Source organism: Podarcis gaigeae, assembly GCF_964106915.1.
Source record: "Podarcis gaigeae genome assembly, chromosome: 7".
In the NCBI taxonomy this organism is placed as follows: Eukaryota; Metazoa; Chordata; class Lepidosauria; order Squamata; family Lacertidae; genus Podarcis; species Podarcis gaigeae.
In genome coordinates this window covers 44073107-44093457 of record NC_139683.1, presented here as the reverse complement: position 1 = coordinate 44093457, position 20351 = coordinate 44073107, and the positions used below count along the sequence as shown (strand labels likewise).

Sequence of the window (20351 nt, the reverse complement as noted above, 5' to 3'; positions counted from 1 at the left end):
AAAGCAATGAAAACAAAAAAATAATAATAATAAAATTCAGAGTACAGTTTAAGAACAGTCCGATTTAAGAAGGATTCAGTTTACAAACTCTGCAAAACCGGAAATAGTATCCCGGTTTGAGAACTTTACCTTAGTCTAAGAATGGAATCCAAATGGTGGAATGGCAGTGGCATCGGGAGGCCTCATTAGGGAAAGCGTGCCTCAGTTTAAGAACTGTTTTAGTTTAGGAATGGACTTTCAGAACGGATTAAGTTCGTAAACCGAGGTACCACTGTATTGGAAGGTTCCTGATTTTGGAAACATTTCGGGCTGAGAACACCAGCATCCTGAAACAAGTTACTTCATCTTATTTATTCCTATTCCTTTATATCCCACACTGAAAATCTTTACTCTGCTCAGAAGGAGCTGGCCAGCAACCAACCTGGCAACTTCATTTCATGCCTGCAGCAACAATGATTGAAAGCAACTCAACCAGCATGCAGAAAATACTGAACGAAGAGTAGCATGCCCAAGTATAACCAGAACATTCCAAACAAGGAGACAAAAATGGGCTGAGCAACATATAGGCATTTTACATTCATACAATAGGCTAGTTTCTACACATGCTCCTCTCTATTTTTCATCTAGGCAAGCATGAAGCATTAACAGAGTTCAAGGATGCATTCCAACCAAGTAAAAATACTTAAGGAGGCTACAAAACAGGGCTGGTGACGGATGCAGCCTGGGGAGATGGGGCATGACCTGGCAAGACTCTCAAGTGCTAGATAAAGAGGCCTGGAGAGCCCCATGTGACTCCGTATCTGAAGTTCCTAATCCCAGCAATAGTGCTCTTGCAGGTACTTGTGGAAGAAAGAGGGGTGGAAATTGTACCTGGTTGTATGCTGAGGCAAACAATATGGAAGCAATAGACTTCCAACAGGCTAAGAAGCCAGATTTGGCCTTATAAGCAATTCTATTTAAACCAGTATAAAGCAGCTACACCGGGTAAAAAGACCAGTATAAACCTTAAGAAATCCATAGAAAGTGGATCTGTTTTATAGCCAGTATTGGGGTAGGGTTTCCCTATAAAACACCCACATGGAAAGAGTCCAGCAGAAGACATCTTCATAGCTCTCACTGGAGGCAAACGATCTATGAGATGCCACTGACATGCACACCATAGCAGTTGCTTCAAAGAACCATTGTGACACACAACTTTATTGCAATGCAATATATGATAGACTTTAAAGGGGCGAAAAGCCCAAATTTCTGGGCTCATTATAGTTCATCAGAAATTAGAAACATATTGGTTAATGGTGCCAAATCACTGCTACTTTGCTCTTCATTTGGCACTAAAAAAGGTAAAGGGACCTCTGACCATTAGGTTCAGTCATGGCTGACTCTGGGGTTGCACCGCTCATCTCGCTTTATTGGCCGAGGGAGCCAGCGTATAGCTTCCGGGTCATGTGGCCAGCATGACTAAGCCACTTCTGGTGAACCAGAGCAGAGCACGGAAATGCCGTTTACCTTCCCACCGGAGTGGTACCTATTTATCTACTTGCACTTCGTGCTTCCGAACTGCTAGGTTGGCAGGAGCAGGGACCGAGCAACAGGAGCTCACCCTTCGTTGCGGGGATTCGAACCGCCGACCTTCTGATCAGTAAGTCCTAGGCTCTGTGGTTTAACCCACAGTGCCACCCGTGTCCCGTTCATTTGGCACTAGTGGGACAAAAAAAAAAAGGTGATCAGGTCCACTTCATGCCCAACTGTCTTGCCCCCCCCCCCCGGTCTTCTGCCACTCTGCAAAGCCCCACCAGCAGGGTATAGGCATTTGAATTGCCCCATGAAACTTCATCCTAACCTTCTCTACTCAGAAGCAAGCCCTACTGAATTCAATGGGGCTTACTCACACTGGGTCTCAAGTAGCTGCCCTTTCCCACATACAATATAAGCTAGCTCTTAGGCCTGCTCAGCAAAAACAAAAAGGTGGAGCAAGGTGGTATTTTGTACTTGTCTCCAAAACATTTTGCTATAGGTATTTTAAAATACGGTGGAGTGGTGATTGCTCCAGAGTTTCTTCAGTACAAACAATATCAGTTGTGTTATTGAAGCCTTTAGAATGATGCCAGTGTCATTTAAGCTTGTCATTAAAGCTAGAATCCACATACAATCAGCTTAAACTGCCGTATATCACTATGATCTGGAAAATCCCCATACCGGTTACAAGAGATGTTGGCAATCTGTATCAAAGGTTTTTATTTTATAGGAGTATTGTTCTGTACCTACAGCTGAAAACTGGGTTAGAGATCTTTTAGAGTTGTCTTTTAAAGAACAAATTGTTCACTACAGGAGGCTGAACTCAGAGAAATTGCCTATCAATTGTTTGCCTATTCAGGATAGTAACCTTTTATTGGTACTGATGTATCCCTCTTATGCAAAACAACAACCTGTCATTCCTTGCCAGTTTTTTAAAAAAGAATTACTCTAATTCAGCACTTAAGTTATGTTAACCTCCTTTTTAAATTTTACTGTCAGTTTATTTAGGGAATGTTTATTTGAAAAATTGGAGGAGGAGTGTCTGATAATTAACTGTTATCTTCTCTAGATTCTGATTATACTAGGTAATGGTAAAGGGACCCCTGACCGTTAGGTCCAGTTGCAGACGACTCTGGGGTTGCAGCGCTCATCTCGCTTTACTGGCCGAGGGAGCTGGCGTAAAGCTGGTCATGTGGCCAGCACGACTAAGCTGCTTCTGGTGAACCAGAGCAGTGCACAGAAATGCCGTTTACCTTCCTGCCGGAGTGGTACCTATTTATCTACTTGCACTTTGACATGCTTTCGAACTGCTAGGTTAGCAGGAGCTGGGACCGAGCAAAGGGAGCTCACCCCATTGCGGGGATTCAAACCACCGACCTTCTGATCGGCAAGCTCTAGGCTCTGTGGTTTAGACCACAGCACCACCCACTGATTATACTATTGAAACCTTAATTCTGCTAGTCCCCTGCTAATTATTCAAAATATGCAACAACCTGAGCTGGAGCTCATCAGAGTTTGGCCCTAGACTGCACCTTGAAGATCCTTCCCAGTCTTGAAAAGTGTTTTATTCGCCACTAGAGAGGGAGACTCAGAGAATGAACATTTCAGTCACACCTGCAAATAGGAACAAGAGTTTCTAATTTTGCAGGTTGTATCTCCTAGACAGAATTAAGCACCAACACTTCTGTTTCCTACTATTAATATTAGTAAAGTTAAACAATTCTGTTCAACTAATACTGCTGTAGTTTTCTACATAAAAAAAGCATTTGCTTAAAGCTACAATAGTGTCAAAATGTGGTTTATATTAAGCAGGAGGGGTTGTCAGAATGTATGACACCTATACTTGTTCTCTCTGCTGGGGGGTACAGAACACTGGACAGGAAGATGGCAGAGATACAGAAATGTTCACACTGACAAGTACAGCAAACACATTCAGAGAGTATTTCACTTCTTTCTTACAAGAGGAAACAGAGGAAGTGTCCGCACTGGACAGAACTGTAACAGTATTAAAAACAAAACACAACACAAAGCAGACTGCTAGCTAGTAATCCAGTGAAGTCAGAAGCTGCAGTAGCACATACTAAAAACTATGCCCAATTGAACAAAGCCGGACTTACTTCTAAGCAAGCATGTCGGACACATTCTTTTTCTGTTAAAACTTTTTTGTTTAACAAACAATAAATCATAAACTGGAGCAAACTTTAACTAGCAAAATGACACTATACATTTGGGTCTGCAATGACCCAGCATCTGATCTGCATGCAGAAGGTCCCAGGTTTAATCCCTAGCATTTTCCAGTAGGGCTAGGAAGGACTCCTGTCAGAAAACCTGAAGAGCTTCTTCCGGTCAGTGTAGCCAATACTAAACTAGATGGAGCAAGGGTCTGACTCACTATAAGGAAGCTTTCTATATTCCTAATTCTCAATATACATGATAGGAAATGATTGCAAGTTCAGTTGTACGTGGATCATAATCAGAAAATTGTCCCATAATTCAAGAAATTCTTTCCATAACTGATTAAAGTGGTCTTTGTCTGTTATCTCCACTTTGAATAAAAGTCACGAAGTTATGGAACATCCCAAAGAATGTCCATTTGTTTGGTAGCCATTTGCATCCAGCAGGGTAATTTTTCAGTCAAATAAGAAGCCAAAAACCACTTTATTTAAAAAAAATATTAGTTGACTGATCAACCGATTTTAATCAAATAGGTCCACATAAAGCAAAATGGACAGCCATTTTGACCTTTTAGATGGACATACAGTACAGAAAAACAACAACCCTGTTCTATTTTGTTTCAGTTACACTATTAGCAACTTTAAAGAGTTTTGTGTCAACCAGTTATATGGAACTAACTTATATTCAAGTAATTTCCATACAGAAGCTTATTTTCAAAATGTAGCTAGTGAATTTTTGACGTATATAAATATTTGAACAACAGATGCTCAAAATGATGTGAATTATCCAAAAAGCATGATTTTCTCAGTTCCTATATATGCCAAGTAAGCAATCTTGACAGTATCCCAGGAAACTTTGTCTTTGTCACTTATGCCTGCTTTTTGCTTTGAGACTAACGTTTAAGTTTTGCACTGCAGTATCTGGAAAATACTGTCTAGGTGACATTCTCACAAGAATCACTTAAGTCCCCAACTTCTCCTTAACTTTGAAGACTTATTTTAATGCACGTCAAAGCCCTTAAAAAGCAAACTTTCTTTTAAAGGGTTTTCCGCAACAGCCTAGTTATTCCATTCTCCTGTGATATCTTGATAGGTGTTATACACATACTCAGAATATACAGGAGGGAAATGAATAATTTGAAGCTATCTGAAGACACTTGCTATATTTCCACTGATGTCTGTAGACTGTGGTGTCAGACCTAAATGCACAACTCAAAGATTTCATGTGTCAACCATCATCACAATCTCTCTCTCTCTCTCTCTCTCTCTCTCTCTCTCTCTTAAAGGGTTTTGTCCCATGCAGCTATAAATATGTGCAAAATATTAAAGACACACATTTAAGAGATGGAAACACAGACTCTGCACCAGCTTTGAGGAACAATGCAATGCATTCTCTGGAATAATTCTTTGTAAAATCAGGATCACACTCAATAAGGAGAGAATCTAGATAGGACCATTTTGATGACAGAGATCCTTAAGTCCTTCTCGCAGGACAAGAGTTAAAAGAGTGACAAAGTGACAAAGTGCCTAAAGGTCATCTAAAGATCCTCAACAGTGTGCATGGATTCTTTAGCTTCATTAACAACACTGCATCCATACAGTTCGTTTCAAGTATTCAGCGTTCACACTTCTGTTTCAGATATTTTAAAATTTCTTTAAAAAACCGAAACCACCACCTCAGCAACATAAAAGCCCTGTAAGGAAGGCCGGTATGGACTGCAGATGGGAAGGTGGAGCTCAGCTGAAAACCCCTTGCCCAGAGCGGCCCCTTTGAGTTGTGTGCAGCCTTTGAAGAAAGGAAATCTTCAGCTCCCACACTTGCTCATTATGGGATGGACCCATAAGACACCGTAGGACGGTCTCCCCCTCGCCCTTAACAGATGCAGGAACTCGAGAGGGGCAGCACCTGTTGAACTTCCGCTCAACCTGCACCACCAAGAATAGTCCCAGGCTCTCGGGGAAGCAGCGGTCCCCTCATGAAGCACAAAAGTTGCGGGGTTTTGCGCCGCGGGACGGGGCTTCCCATGTGGGAACGGCGAGGGCGTGGCGAAAGAGCCTGTCAGAAGAGGCTTGGGCAAGCAGAGGCAAGCAGGTGCCCCAGTGGCTCCTTCCTCTGCTCTAGTTTGAGGGGGCGAGAAGAGGAGACGAGCTCGCCCCCTTCCTCGCTGGCGGACTCCGGACAGCCGCCTCGGGCAGCCCCAGCCGCCGCCTGAGGGAGGGCGGCGGCCACCGAGTTCGCCTCGCAGGCGGGCAGAGGGGCTTGGAAGCGGACGCGCCAAAAGAAGCCGCTTGTTTACCCCGCGCGAGCGAGTTCTTCTCTCTGCCGGCCTCCCCCCTCCCCTCCCCGGAGAGGGCAGCTTACCTTGCTGGCGCGCCCGAGGCTCGCTGTGGAATGGCACCGGGCGGGACAGAATTCCCCGGCTCTCTCTTCCTCCTCGGCTGGCCGAGCCCCGCCCTGCAAACTTCCCAACCTACCCGAGGACGGGGCGGAGGCGGCAGAAGAGCGCAAAAGTGTCGGAAGGTTCCCCTCAGGCGCGCGCGGCGCCCTCTCGGAGACCTCTCTCCGGCCAGAGCGGAATAGAACAAGCCCCAGCAGCGCGTCTCCTTCTCCCGACGCGCCCAGGGCCGGGGCGCGAGGCGGGCTGCGCGTGCACCACCGCCTCCTTTCGCGCCACCTCCACCACCCTCGCCCTTACTTTCTGCCAGGAGAAGTTGGCGCTGCACTGAGGCTGCAGTTCTAGGGACGCGGAGCGCGCGCGCGTCCGGGGGGGAGGGGGGGCGCTCCTTGGAATGCGCTGCTCGGTTAACCTGAGGCGCGCAGACCTCGCTCTGAGAGCGCTGCCCACCCCTCGAGGGGTCCTGCGACTTGTCAGAGCGACGTGACAGGCAGAAAGGGCACAGGTGCACAGTTGTGCATTGTAAGTCGAAGGAGAATTGTTCAGGAAACACGGTTTAGATTTGTATATAAACTTTTTTAAAGGTTCGCTTTCCGTTGAAGCCAGTGAGGTTTAGTTATTCAAAAGTATACTTTGACTTTCTGTGCATGCTTGCAGAGAAGTAAGGTGCTAAGTTTCTGTGTGATAAAAGATAGGATTGCTTGCTTTGCAGGCTCAGAACAAGAAGCTTTATTTTACAATGTTTTTATAGGTTTTAAAGAATTTTTTAAAATATAATGACTGATGTTTTGCACTGTTTTTATTATATTGGAAGCTGTCCTGAGTTGCTGGGGCAACCCAGTCAGATGGGCGGGGTATAAGTAATAAGTTATTAACAAGATTTGCCCCCCCTTATTTCCCCCTTCCTCCCTCTTCCACCATGTTGTTTAGTCGTTTAGTCGTGTCCAACTCTTCGTGACCCCATGGACCAGAGCACGCCAGGCCCTTCTGTCTTCCACTGCCTCGCGCAGTTTGGTCAGACTCATGTTTATAGCTTGCAGAACACTGTCCAACCATCGTGTCCTCTGTCATCCCCTTCTCCTTGTGCCCTCCATCTTTCCCAACATCAGGGTCTTTTCCAGGGAGTCTTCTCTTCTCATGAGGTGGCCAAAGTATTGGAGCCTCAGCTTCAGGATCTGTCCTTCCAGTGTGCACTCAGGACTGATTTCATTAAAAATGTATCTTCCACCATAACATAACTGAAACATCATCATCATTAACATCATCATCATCATAATTTTATTATTTATACCCCACCTATCTGACCCATAACCCATTAATACAAGAGGCTATTTATTGATGAACAGATTAAAACACAACTGGATAGGAAAATGAACCATATGAAGGGTCAAGTCTTTGTGACACACGAGTTGCTTAGCTAGGACCAAGTGGCAAGTGTCCCAACATGGGGTGCAATGTTTTTATCTTGTGAGCTGCCCTGAGCTTTTTTTGATAAATGGTGGTATACAAATCTAATAAATAATGATGAAGGGGCATTTGCTGCTGTTCATGTTAAATCAGAATCACGATTTTCCTTGTGTCATATATGTGGTTCATGAATATGATTAACAACAACAACAGTCCTGCAAATTACATTTTTTTGTTTGATCATTAATACAAATAGCAATTTGAGGGGGGCACACAATATATGGTTCGCACTGGGCACAGTTATGGTTAGGTGTGGCACTGCTCATAATAGCAAGAGACACTGTTTAACTGTATTACCTGTTACTACCTAAGGCCTATGATGCTCAGTGGTGCTTGCTCCCAAGTAAGTCTGGGTATGACTGGGTGTGCACAGTTCCCCTTCTCTCAGCTGAAGACCAGGCTTATGATGACTAGGATGGGACCATTTTTATCCCCACTTGTCTGAGCAGAGAGGTTTAAACTGTGGCCAGTTTAATTTTTTCTTTATGATGCTGTTGCCAAAATTGATAGCATCTTGGGGAGTTTAGCATCAAGCATGAGGACTTACGATTCCTGCTAGGCACCCCCACTTGAACATTGAGTTCAATGAGGCTTACAGCCAGGGAAGTGAGTATAGGATTGCAGCTTACGAAAGAAAAAGGAAGAAGTTTTGCACAGTGGCAGGAGGCTTTGTGTAATTTAAAGTTAGGATGTTTTCCCTGTTGGCCAAACTAAATTACAGCTGCAGTTTTAATGTTGTGCTTTCTTTATCCTCTCACCCCCTTCTATTTTTTGTTATTACATTGTCCTGGAAGTTGTTGTGTTAGCCCTCAATCTTTTTCTCTCTAGGCAGAGAGAAATATGGCAAAGGATTTCCAGGCCATTTATAATCTCTCTGTTCCCTTCTGAATCCTCCACAATTTACAGACATCAAAGTAAGTTGCCCCAAATATTCTTGGCAGAGCTTCATCTTTGCCGAGGAATACAGAACTATTTATTTTTGTATTTCAGCCATGTAACACTTTGAATCATTCAGGCCAAACTAGAACTTGACTTTCTGTGCTCAATGATTTTGTTTAGATAACAAAGTTGTTCTTACTTTTTTGTGATATTGTGATAATAAGTTATGGGGCATTATTTCGCTGTGCTGCCTTGCCTTGGCGCTCACAAAGGTTTGGAATTTGGGAGGGGGGGGTGTCCTGTTGTTTCATTGACCAGGTGCATGTGCTAACCTACTGTGTGTTCATTTACATGTCAGGAGAAAATACAATCTTCTATATAGGCATTTTCTCTAAACCTAGACCCTGCTACAATTTCACATATATAGGTGAATCTCTGGAAACATCATTTTGTCAAAACAATTAGCTGAATGCAAGTATTTTGGGTATGTTTATTTTTAAATATATGGTTACATGTTCTTATGAGATACTTTCTTAGAAAGATACTTTACTTTCAGCATTGATAAACACACAGTGACCAAGTTTGCATATAATGCTAAACCAAATCATGGCTTAGTGTGTGGAAGCAAACACAAACGTGTGAGTTTCCAGAACAAAGACTGTAGCCACAGTGCTCCCCCTCAATCTATTTTTATTTAAATCCCATTTGCCTATTATCTCCTGTGTTTGTTGGTGATTTGAACTCTCATCTTCCGTCTACACCCAAAGAAAGTGTGTGTGGAGATTGATTTGAGTAAAGTTTCCATGAACTGCATATATCTGTTTGTACTCTAAACATTTTAGTTTTCTTTTTATATATGCTGTTATGTGATAATAAAGTATTTTGTTGTATACCTAGGTTTTCCCCTGACCTTTGTATTGTTTTCAAGTGTTTCTTTTGGTCAGGGATAGCTTTCCTCTTTCTATATCAATTACCTGGCAAAAGGATGAATTACCAAGTGACTGCTGGTGAAAGGCTCATGGTTTCCTCTTGCAGGTGTGATGTTGAATGGACTTGTTCATCCTAGGATTGAAACATTTACAGTGAAATCCTATGCATGTTTGCACAAACATTAATTCCATTGTTTTCAGCGGGGTGTAATCCCGGGAAAGTGTGGTGCATAGAAATGCAATCCTAGCCTTGTGAAACAATATATCTGCAATATTACCCATGCATGTATTTAATGATGTTCAATAAGCAGCCCTCAAAAATGTTTCCCCTCTCCTACTTATGAAAACAGCCCAACTTGGACTGCTCCATTGTACCCTTGGGTTTCATGAGTTTCCAACCACTCAAGTTGCTAAACACAAAGCAATCTTATCTCAGCTTCCTGAGCTTGGTAAAACACAATACGTAGCTGTCTGCCATCTAATAGTAACAAAAGAACTTGTGTTACACCCAGTCAGACCATTGGTCTTTCTAGCTATTTTGTTTCGCAGCCAGTACCTTGCTTTTCTGACAAGTCTCTCTCTGATGCAGATGTTGGGGGTTGAATTTGGGACCTTCTACATGCAAAGCATGTGTTCTGCTGCAACTCTTCACAGCTTCTGACAGTCACTTACAGAAAGGGCTTCATAGAGAATAAACAAAAGGGGAAATATCCAGTTTAGGGGGAAATTTCAATAGTGAGAAAAGCATGAAGGTTGAAAAGCTCTTTTCCCAGTTCTATAGTCCCAATTTATTTCGTCCACCACCCAGTGTAGCTGCTTTTAACTTTTAAAATACACTGGGAGATCTGATCAGGAGTCTCCGACTACCTTGTCTAGATTAACCCTGAAAAACTTGCACTTGTTGGCAGCAGTCAATGTCCTTATGTGAGATTGAACAGAAGAAGTATAGTGGTTGGCATCTATCTGTCTCGGAAGACAATGGAGGAGTGCACCTTTCAGGGTGAAGTCAAACTGTTGGAAGGTTAGTGAGCCTGCTGTGGCTGTACAGACCAATATGGGAGAGACATGTTTTGCTGCAGATGCAGATAGTTACAATAAAAATAAAGCAAGGACTTGATGATAATCCCAATTCACATAAATATGATGCTCCAAATGGGAGCAAAACTTTAAATGTTTGAGTTTTAAGTTTAAGGATCCTTACAAAAATGAGCACCAAAAAAATTATTGCTTATACAGTTTGTGCACAGAAGGTTTACCCAGAAGATGGCAAAAAGGATGTCTCATTCAGAATTTCCAAAGGGACACAGCAGTGAGAACAATGGGCCCATGGTTTATTAAGTTCAGTAATGATCCCAGAAGCCCCTTCTTCTAGCTGGAACATTCATTTCTCTACTGGTCCTAAGCATGAAGTGGGAGTAGAAATGGGCACACTTTAATGGACTTCAGCAAATTCTAGCCAATGCTAAATAGCCATTAGTGTGAAGGAGAATACTGAGGCTAAAATGTATTTTATTCTTAAGAGAGTCTATACAAATTTGTTTTTCCTTCTTTATGGTATCCAGTTCCTGTGAGATTTAGTGGAGCCAATTAGAAGCAGTGATCAAACAAAACAAGTGATATTTTGAACAGTGAGCTGTTCATTTTCTAACATAAAAAGGAAACACATGAAATCCTAGAAGTTGTTGTTCAAGGATTCTCAAGAACTCAAAGTCGCAGAGTTCCATCTGTGGCCAAAACAGAACCAATAGTCTATATGATATCATACTGGCAGAAGGAGGGAAGGAGAAGTATCATAATTATAACACATCATAATCATCAGGAACATTGTGGGGAGGGCCATGGCTCATGAAACAGCACATGCTTTTCATGTGGAAGGTCCCAGGTTCAATCTATAGCATCTCTAAGTAGGCCCAAGATGGGAGAGATTCCGTCTGAAATCCTGGGGAATGGTAGCCTGTCAGTGCAGACAATACTAAGCTAAGTGACCAATGGTCTTAGTATCCCGGGGGCAGTGAGAGCCAATGTAGCTAACAGGATTTACCTGCCCCAGAACATATGTGAGCAAATGAGCTGGGGCTCTGCACTCCTGCCTGAACAGTTCAAGAACCGGAAATGGTGTCAAAAGGGCATGTGTCTGCCATGCATAGTAGATATATGCACATACCAAACTGTCATGTCTGACTATTAATCCAAATCCAGCAGCTAGAAACAGAAGGAGCTTAAACAAATGAACTAAGAGAAGCCAAAGGATGCCAATCAATCTGCCAATTTCTCAAAACTGGGATGTGGTCTTTTTTCAAAGGTATTTGACAGGGGCGGGGGGCTGGGCCCTGAGAAAACATACTTGAGCAGTCTACCATTTATTTCTGAAAGCATGGAGAGCTGTGACTGCTCTGAGTCTCAGAATCGAAGATGAATATGGTATGATTTGGGAGCAGCTGTAGTGCAGCTGCACCTTGCTTTTCCCAGCATAACACCAAGCAATTGCAACAGGGACTCTGTGAGAGTTTCTGTCTGGGCACCAGTATCCTTCCTTTCCCATTTTTTAAAAAGATGGATAAGTGTTTCCAGAAGATGGTGAACATTTCCCACTCACCTGGTGGCAGACATAATCCTTTTGGTGAATGACCTTGAAGGCTTTGACAACTGCAAAAGGAAATGTCACAACAATTTAATTGAATTAAGTGCAGGTATTAGTGACACAGCTCAGCTTGGATATGGAGGGATCCTCCAAGCAACTTATTTATGGAACATTCATTCTGATGTGCCTTTATAAAGTTCATGTACAAGTTTGACAATATATGTATTGAAAGTTCATTCTGACCCCCCCCCCCCAGGAGATTGTACATCAATGGGTATTCATTCTGATTTACTTGTGCAGTGGTCATATGTATTCCTGTTGATCAGTTATCTATTCCACACTTTTTAGTGCATTTTCCCATCACTTTCCTAACTACAAAGAGTCCATTAAAAAAAGTTGATGTACTGTGCCAGCATGCATGAATCCATTTTAATCGTGTACACCTAAATTTCTTGCATACAGTTGAATCCCTCCCACAAAAGTATAGAGTACATATAGAAAGCTGCTCAATATTTTGTATGTTTGAAATTATTTCATTAAAATGGGTTAGGTTTTTAAAGGTTGTAGATAGAAAGAGTGAGCTTACATTGTTTTCATATCCTAGCTTTAAGGACTACACACACACACACACACACACACACACACACACACACACACACGTGTGAGGGTACAGCCCCAGAAGAATAGGAAACATTGCTCTGTGAGGTTTCAGAAACTCTTTATGGCAGATCACAGGCTATGACAGTGACAGCATAAACTCAAATGCTTTACAGTGCAGATCACAGATAGTGAGTCAGGCAACACAAGTTGAAAGTAATTGAATTTGGTCCCATCTTTAAAGAATTACTATCACCCACAGTAAATAAAATATACATTAAGGTCAATTTCTCACTGAGATGATTAATGTGTGTCTCTTCAGTACCATTTCAGACTGCAGATAGGGAGTTTATATTGTTATATTATTCTCCATACAAATAATTCCCACTACATAGGAAAGGATGTCATTTTCTCTGTGACATGCTAGCTTTGAAAACAAAAATACCAAGATTTTGTTCAGCATGTGTTCTAAATCAGGACATTATCTCTCAACCTAGCCTACCTCACAGGGTTGTTGTGAGAGCACAATGATTGAGGGAAGCAAACTGCTTTGAGGAAGTGTTGGGTTAAAATGTAGATTTAGTTCCTGTTGACTTTGTCCTTAGCACACCCTTTCTAGGATACCTCCAGCATTCTTAGTATAAAGGCCAGTTAGTTTGCTTTTCTTTATTTCTGCCTCTCAAGGGGATTATGAATTCCAAATAGCATTGAGAACACTGAGAGAGATTGGTTTATAACTTTTTTTAATGATTTCAGAGGGAGCTTCTTCCATTACTGTCCTGTCCCAGAAGATTTTTGAATAATTGAAAACCTTGCACATGCTTTAGTAGTTATATGGGAGAAAGTACTTACTAAGTTAAGACTAGAACCTAGTTTTAATCTCATTATGTCTACAAGTATTTTTTTCTAGTTTTGAGACCAATGGTGCACTGAATTTGATAACATGCTCCCACCCAGAACCTTGTTTCTTTCCTTTTTAAAAAGAAAGGTGGTTATATATTGTTCTTTAAAATCTACCCTGAAGAAGAAAAAATTGTCACTCAAAAGTTAATGGGCTCCATTTTGAAACCTGGTGGGTCTAATAAAAGTTATTAGTTCACTTATTTTGCCTGCCCAGAAGTGGTTGTGGTTTTAGTGCACATTGTGTTCCCCCACCTCTATGAGTGCTGCTTAGGGCCCTCTGTCTCCAAGCTCTTTGCTCTCCTACTTTCAAGGCTCACCAGGTTCGGGGGGGGGGGTCTGGAATGCTTTCTAAAGACACTGTGTCCATCAGTTGTCACCCCATTGTGCTTCATCTTCCTCTTCCTCCTCTCCCATTATTTCCCAGCTTTCCCCCTCATTGTCCTATGAGCTATGACCTCCCTCAAACCCCTGTTGCAATTCTGATCTGTCTTCCTCTTCTCTGGAAGGGTCAGACTGGGGAGGCCATCTCCACCATTCCTCCTCTGCCCAGTCCCTGATAGCTGGGCAATGAGTGCAGGGTCTGGAAGGAGCACAGACTCTGGATGTATGCCGATGCCTTTTACTGTACCTAACCTATTTGTGATTTCTACTTTAGCCATTGATTAGCCTGCTCCATTGCTTGTAACTCTGAAAAGAACCGAATTGCACAATGAGCTCTGCCATGTCAGGCCAGGTACTCTGGGGGAATCATGTCAATAGCCCTTCTCATCCCAATGTTCCACAATGAGGTAAGGGCCTCAACAGCTTAGCTAACTATCCAAGGACCACATGGCAGGGCTAAAGGGGCTAGTGGCCCAAGTGGTTGCCACACACAGGTGTAACACAGATACAGCACACACACAACACACAATATAATGCCTGACTATAGGGAAGTCACCTGTCTTGTTGACATATTTCTACTGCTTGTTTGTTCCCAGTATTTATAATATCTAGATTTCACTTGGAACATTGATTCATAGAACACAGGCTCTCCTCCACATATCACTTTGTTCTTCCCTCAGTCCATATAGGTGCATTTTCATGGAATGAGCATAGAACTTTTGGCTCAAAACAGGCTGGTTCAAGTGTTCAACAGTATGAACTGCACAGCCTACAGATTTGTTCCAGCATGAACAATGCCTAAAACACATTTCCTCCATAACCAAATTCTAGCACTATTTATCATTGCCCAAATGAGTTAATATATCAGAAAATACCTGCATAGCTAGATTTCCCTTCCTTAAAACTTCCATATTAAGGAAACCAGCAACGCAAAAGGAAGAGAAGAAAACATGATTCTTGATACACTGAAGCTGGCACGGCTACATGTTTCAGCTGACTCGATAAAAAAGCAGTTCAGCCTCAGGGCAGGCCTTTCATAATAGGTTTTTCTTGTGCCACGTATCATGATGCAGATGGCTAACGAGTGATCAGGAATTGCTAGGTCTCATTCTCTTAGCTGCACAGAATGTTTAAGTTAAGTTTTATGCCTGCACAGTATAGACGGAATAGGAAGACGTATTAGAGCAATGCACAGTTCTTACATAATAAAATAATCTTACTTATTTTTGTAATATGGGGCAAGTGTTCCCTTTCTTTGTTCAAATACAAAGTTTAAAGCACTTTGTATTTTCCTAAAGATTCAGCTATATAGTCAGATGACACGCATGGTATCTGGGTAAATTAAACCAAAAATAAGTATTTGTTGAGCATGTGTTACTCTTGTAATTCAAACACCAGGACTCTCAGCTGTGGACCTCAGCTGGAAATTCCTGCTGGCTTCATTAAATATTTCAGTGTAACTCCTCTGTATCCAACAGGTGCAACTAGCAGTACACAAAACCATCATATTTCTGACAATATCTGATTGGTCACAGTTGACAGTTTCCATCAATAAATGAAATTAGCAAGGCAGTGAGTCTATTTATACATGGAATTGATAAGAACAGAAGGGAAATGCTTACAAGTGGTTGACTGACCAGCACTAACACTGCTGTTGAACAGATTGATTAGCCAAGTTTGGAGATTATATACTTTCAACCACTGCTTTGAAAAGTTTAGTGTCAGTTTTAGTTAAAGTGGTCAGTTTAGCTGGATTGCAGCCTTCAACTTCAATCCCATGTACACTTGCCTGGGGATGAGGCCTATTGAGCGTAGTTGGAATTAGAAATCAATTGATGCACATGAACTTAAAGCACTCTGGACATTCAAAAATCCCTACAATAATGCTAAGTAGTACTATTAAATGCATAATAAATAAAGCTCATTTTAGCACATGCCTGCAGCTGCAGAGCCGCATCTGTTCCTAATGTTCTTTTCATATTGCTTGCTTCACAGAGCTTCTCATGCAAAACCTCGACCAAGGCTAATGAATGAGGGATGGACTTGATGGGATTTTGGGAGCTCTGTAATCTATTCCTACATTTTAAAAAAAGGCAAGGGAACCCTATTCAGATTGGGGCTGTTGCAGTGGGGGATGTTTTTTGTTTCAATCCTACTTCTCTGTTCTTTCTCTCAGTTGTCACCCCAGCCCACCAGAGCTTCAATTTACCATAAGAGGGAAAACTTTCAAGGTTCATGATTCCTTAGAGTTCTCCCCCATGGGATAGTAGACTGAGAAAGTGGTACCTGAGGAAATGATGCCAGTGGGGAACTCCCCAAACCCTGCTCCCTTAATCTGGATCACCCCCTCCTTCCATCAGCAAAATCCTGCAGGAGAAGTGATTACAAATCTCTCAAAGTCAAGTCTGACTTCTGAGTCCATGGCACTATATTTACCCCAGGACAGTTAACCAGCAGCTATTTGCTATTGCACTCTAGACTGGAAATCAAGCCTTATGAGGAATGTTTGAGGAAGTTGAGTATGTTTAGTCTGGATAAGAGACTGAGATGTGATATGACAGCCATCTTCAAATATCTAAAGGGCTGTCACATGGGAGATAGAGCAAGCTTGTTTTCTCCTGCTCTGGAAGATAGGACCCAAACCAAAGGATTCAGGTTACAAGAAAGGAGAATCCAAGGAGATTCAGAAAGAGCTTTCTGACAGTGAGAGATGTTTGACAGTGGAACAGACTCGGGATTTAGTGGACTCTCCCTCCTTGGAGGTTTTTAAGCAGAGGTTGGATGGCCGTTCTGATTCTTGCATTGCAGGGGGTTCGACTAGATGACCCTCAGGATCCCTTACAACTGTACAATTCTATGTATGCCATGTCTAAAAAAGATGTTGTTGTTTTCCCTCCAGATACTGCATAACCCAATAATACTAACTCTTGCTGCATGTGCTGAAGTAATATGGGTGTCTAGGAATAACGCCCAAGTGGATAATAAGCTCCAAAGTTGGAGCTCAGTTCCATTTAGGGTAATTATGTAGCTGCTTAAAATTTTCCTAGCAATTCCAATTTCATACTTGCCACCCTAAATGGTTATCTACAGCTGCTGGATGCAGTTAAATGTACATTTCCCCTCAATGGTTCACTTCTTTCATTGCTGCTGAGTGAAGTATTCCCTAACCATTCGGTGTAGATAAGGGTGTAAGACAATTTGAGACATGTCAAATGGAAACAAGCCATTGAAGCATAAAGATTATGTTACAGGTGTCTGAAGCAGCAGAGGCACCTAAAGAGACCAAGATAAAACTTTAAATGGAATGAAAGTTTAATGGAATAAATTGTGGTATTAAAATGATTAAATTGTGCCTGTGAAGGGAAATCTATCTCATATTTTGGAAACTATAGTTTATTGTTCAGCTCTCTTCCCTCAGGAGTTAATGGGAAGTGAAGACCAGGGTTTTGAGGAATCTCTGAGCTTTCATCATCTGAATGGTTTGCTCTGTACTGAAGTAAACAGTCTGAAAGAGATGCTGGTTCCAAGTTGTTTAGGGCTCTAAATGTCAACAACAAAACCCTGACGTTTTCTCAGATGCTACTTAATAGGCAATTGGTATAGATCTGTCTCAACACTGGTGTAATATATGTAAATCTGGGTGTCCCTTTAAGACCCTAGTAGCTGCATTTCAAATCTCAATCCAGGAGGGGAAATATGGAAAGTGGAGGGAGAATGCTGAAAGGTTTATATACCTTAATTTGTTTATGAATGTCACAATTAGCTCATTTTGGTTTGGCTTAACTTTCATTGGCTTGACATTTTTCAGATTAATTCTTTAATTAAAACACAAACAAAATATCCGGCTAATTTAAAAAAGTAAATGACGGCAATGATGAGAGGTTTTCTAATTCAACAAAATGTTTTCCAAAAAAAGAAAGAAAGGGAAAAAAGAAGCAGGAGATATTAGATGCCCTAATGACTAAAGAGAATGAGTTAATTGTAAAACCAGAGGTTACAGATGTGCGCCAAGCTAAAAAAATTACTGGAAGCTCAATTCTTGATACTAGTTAATCAAGAGATTGAGAGGAAAATTAACAAAACAGATTTTTTTTGAATTTGCCATTAAACCGGGTAAATTGTTAGCATGGCAACTTAAAAGGGAAAGAATGAATAGGATAACAAATAATACTGTTGATGAGGATAAGTATCTTACCAGCCCAAAAGACAAAACAAAAAAAATCCTTCCAGTAGCACCTTAAAGACCAACTAAGTTAGTTCTTGGTATGAGCTTTCGTGTGCATGCACACTTCTTCAGTGTGTATCTGAAGAAGTGTGCATGCACACGAAAGCTCATACCAAGAACTAACTTAGTTGGTCTTTAAGGTGCTACTGGAAGGAATTTTTTTTTTGTTTTGACTATGGCAGACCAACACGGCTACCTATCTGTAACCAGCCCAAAAGAGATAAGGAAAGCGTTTTAATTTTTTTATACTTCTTTATATTGTTGTGAGAAAGAGGATATTTAGAAATTTGACTCTTATTTGAGCAATTGTAATATTCCCTGAGTGTCTAAAGAAAACCAGAAATTATTGCATGTCCCAATATCTATTTTGGAACTGCAGATGGCAATAAACTGAATGAAGATGGGCAAAGCACCGGGACCAGATGGACTTACCACAATTTATTATAAAAAGTTTCAGGATGCACTTATAGAACCACTTAAGGACACTATGAAAAGAATTTTTGTGACTTGCACGGTCTGAGCTTCTGGGAAAGCTGCATTTATAACTTTGATCCCTAAACAAGATAGTGACCTAACAAAGACTTAAGAATTATAGACCTATTTCCTTATTGAACTGTGACTATAAGCTCTTCGCCACAATTTTGGCTGATAGACTAAAAAGGACATTGACCAAGTTAGTCCACAGAGACCAGGCCGGTTTTATACCAAGCCGACAAATGAAAGATAATATAAGAAATGTAATTAATTTAATTGAGTACTTGGGAAAAAGGAATAAAAAACAGGCTGCTTTGATCTTTCTAGACATGGGAAAAGCCTTTGATAATATTTCTTGGTCATTTATGCTCAAGGTTTTAGAAAAGATGGAGAGAGACAGGTAATTTGTTTCTAGCAGATATTAAAGCAATTTATACTGATCAGTCAGCAAATATATTAGTAAATAATATTCTCTCAGACAAATATCAAATAAGAAAAGTAACTAGACAAGGTTGTCCCCTATCTCCGTTGTTATTTAACGTTAGAAATATTGCTTCAGAATATAAGGAGAAATAGGGAAATTAAAGGTATTGAAGTCGGATGCAGAGTCTATAAATTAAGGGCATTTGTTACTGATGTGGTCTTAAAATTGGAACAACTATTGGAGAGAATTCCCAAAGCTCTAGAAGAAAGGTTTGAAGAAGTGGCAGGTTTTTGTTTTTTTTTAAAAAAATCAGATAAAACAAAAATGTTGGTCAAAAACAGTTGAAAAAAGTTTTAGAATGGTTGTCTGGCTTAAAAATAGGAAAAAAAGAAGTCAAATCTGGCTGACAGCAAGGAACCTCAACTTAATTGAAAATCATTATATTAAATTGTGGAAAGAGGTTAAGAAAGACTTGGAGACATGGGGGAGGATGAAACATTCCCTGCTAGGTAGAATTTCAGTGGTTAAAATGAATGTACTTCCTAGGATGCTGTTTTAATTCCATCAAATTCCAATTGTAAATAATGCAAGCTCCTTCAAATAATGGGAAAAATATATTTCTAAATTTATCTGGTGGGGGAAAGCCAAGAATTAAATATAAAATTTTGAAAGATACAAAAGGAAGAAGGGGCTTTGCCCTGCCAGACTTGCAATTGTACTATGAGGCAGCTTGTTTGTGTTGATTAAATGAATGAATTGTATTGGATAATACAGATCTTTTAGACTGGAAGGCCATGACTTAAAATTCGGCTGGCATGCATGTCTTTAGTATGGGAAAGCAAAAATCTATAACAGTTTTACGAACCACATTCTCAGGAAGAATTCTATGGAGTCTGGGAGAAATATAAAAATCTGTTAGAAAGAAAAACACCTTTATGGTTATCCCCCATTGAAACAATTATGATTAAGAGAGCTAATATGGACAGACAATGGGTGACTTACAGGGAAGCGCTGGACTTTGCAGAGGGCAAACCCAGACTGAATCTTAGGGAGAACTTAAGAAGCCAAGTTATGGATTGGTTACAATACCACCAGATATATGATATGTTCAAGGTAGACAAAAAAATGGGTTTTTGGACCAAAACTCACAAATTGAAAAAAAACTGTTACAAAACAAGAATAAACTTCTGTCTAAAATGTATAATTTCTTAATAGAGTGGGAAACAAATGATTAGCTAGTTAAAGAATCAATGACACACTGGGAATAGATATAGGACACAATGTAGACCTAAACCTCTGGGAGAAACTTTGGAAAAGTCATTTGGAATTTACTGTGTGTTATTCTCTGAAAGATAACTACTTAAAAATGATTCATAGATGGTATTCAACTCCCAGTTGGCTGGTTA

At 41.0% G+C, this 20351-nt stretch overlaps 1 protein-coding gene and 1 long non-coding RNA gene across 2 annotated transcripts in view; one reads left to right on the top strand and one right to left on the bottom strand.

Moving 5' to 3' along the window:
* The window catches only part of CHST9 (carbohydrate sulfotransferase 9), a 55784-nt gene extending 49403 nt beyond the window's left edge, over nt 1–6381 (bottom strand). Inside the window, exon 1 of the mRNA XM_083748280.1 lies at nt 6052–6381. The gene's annotated coding sequence lies outside the window, so the exon portion shown is untranslated. The remainder of the gene's footprint in view (nt 1–6051) is intronic.
* The window catches only part of LOC310848799, a 244473-nt gene extending 226216 nt beyond the window's left edge, over nt 1–18257 (top strand). Inside the window, exon 2 of the long non-coding RNA XR_014566618.1 lies at nt 18021–18257. This is a non-coding gene — a long non-coding RNA (uncharacterized lncRNA). The remainder of the gene's footprint in view (nt 1–18020) is intronic.
* The last annotated feature ends 2094 nt before the right edge of the window (nt 18258–20351 follow it).